A 2,025-nucleotide genomic window follows, 5' to 3' on the forward strand; every position below is an offset into this window, starting at 1 on the left:
AAAGGAGTTTGGAATTGGAATGGACTCCAATTATTTGGTTGAGCGGAATTGGAATCTCATTTCCATTCCCGTTTCTGATTGAATGGCATTCCCCTATTTGAGGGAATCGCCATTCCTTCCCCCTCCATTGGTAATAAAATCTCATTCAAACTGATTTCAATTTCCATTTTAATTGCTGTCAGAACCAAACAAACTACAGGAATAAAGCATTCCGATTCTAATTCTAATAAATTTGGATTTCGATTTTGATTATGAACCAAACGACCCTAAATTTGCTAAGTTTCTTACTTTTTTTATCAAGATAATTCCCTATAAGGTGATAGTTTTAAGCATTTGCTACACGATCAACTATAAGAGAAACATATAAAATATTCGAAGATATCTCATAAGCTAAAAGTGAACTTATTAATAATTGAGACTATAATAAAAATCTAGACCTTGTCTAATAGGGTCAGAGTGGTTTGTCTATTTGGTTGGCTCAAGGGAATCTAGCTTGTGGGTGTTTAGACCAACAAGAAGGTTGAAAAAATGAATCTTATTTTGATGAAGGGGTAAATGAGGGAATTTTGAGTTGGGATTTTGCGAGTAGGTGTTTTAGGACATTTGGGGTCTGACGGTACTGTCTGATTGGTTTAGAGGTGTTGAAATCTTAGGAATTTGGGCTACATATGTTTAGGTCTATGAAAGGGTTTAAATGGAATCTTGGTTTGATGAGAGAGTAATAAGGGAGTTTAGAGTTGAAACTTTAGAAGTAGGTATTTTAGGATGATTGGAACTTAGTAGAAAAGATGAATCTTTAATTGGATGGGTAGAATGGAACATTTAAGGGTTGAAAGTATCTTGAGTCACACAGAATTAGCTAATGTGGGCTCTTGAAATAGAATCTTGAATTATTTGTGGATCAAATTGGAGGACTTGGCCTTGGAATTTTGTTGGTTGGATGAGTATGGGCTTTTAGGCTTAGTTATAGGATCTATTATAATTAGTGAGATGGGATGGAACGGCTTTTAAGATTTTATTTATTGATTAATTGGAATCATTGAAATAAAATCTTGGGATAAGTGAACTGCAATCCACCTCATAAATCTGAAATTGCAGCCATCTCCTAGTCTACTAGTAGCCCCCCCCCCCTCTAAACTGCATCCTGCCCATGGATTTGGCATCAATCCACGGTCAGGATTCAATTCACCCCTAGAAATCTTAGCTCCACCTCGGGGTGGACTGAACTATAAAAACCCCTAAAATCTTTAGTTTATGCTCATATTTGATTTGATGGTGATAGTGTAGGTGAAGTTCAATTAGGGTCGTTCGGTTGGGAGTTCAATGGTGGATTTAAAGGATTTGGGGATGAGATCGAGCTCTTTGGGTTTTTTTTTTGGTGTTTTTGAGGGATCAAAATGGTTTGATTGGACATTCAGGGTTTAGGAAAATAACCGAGAAAAATTGGGTGTTGGCATATATCGTATAAATTTATAAAATATAAAAACATATTCATTTTCAAGCTTTCAAGCCAAAGTCGAGCTCATCGAATATTTAGTCGAACCAAGAGATGGAGTTTAAATCGAATTCAAAGTTGAGACTAATAGTATTTTAGTCGAACTGAGCTAAGACATGTAGATGTTTGGCTCGACTTGGCTCAACTACACCCCTACCTGAGAATGAGGCTAATCCAAAATTGTCGTCCCTGGTCCTGGTCATTATAATATCGAGTAACCCTTTACTAGTAGGTAGTCACCTTTGTTTGGGCTTGCTCTTAGACCTCTTCTAGTAGGTTAAAGTTTGCTCTAAGTTCTTCACCATTTCTTCCTTTTCGAGGTTAGCATAAATGTATATGAACTTTCAATTATTGAATTAATTTCTATTGTTTGTAATTAAGGTCTGAGGTAAACCTAGTGAAAAATAATGCTCTCTAAATAAAACTTTGAATGTTTTAGCTTTGTTCTTTGTCAGGGGTTCAGATTGACCACTTTGTGAAATAGCCAATGGACATAATCAAAAAAGCTTTTTCTAAATTGAAGCTGCTGG

This window comes from Nelumbo lutea, chromosome 2 (genome assembly GCF_056320005.1).
Source record: "Nelumbo lutea isolate HS-2025 chromosome 2, American lotus-T2T, whole genome shotgun sequence".
NCBI lineage: Eukaryota > Viridiplantae > Streptophyta > Magnoliopsida > Proteales > Nelumbonaceae > Nelumbo > Nelumbo lutea.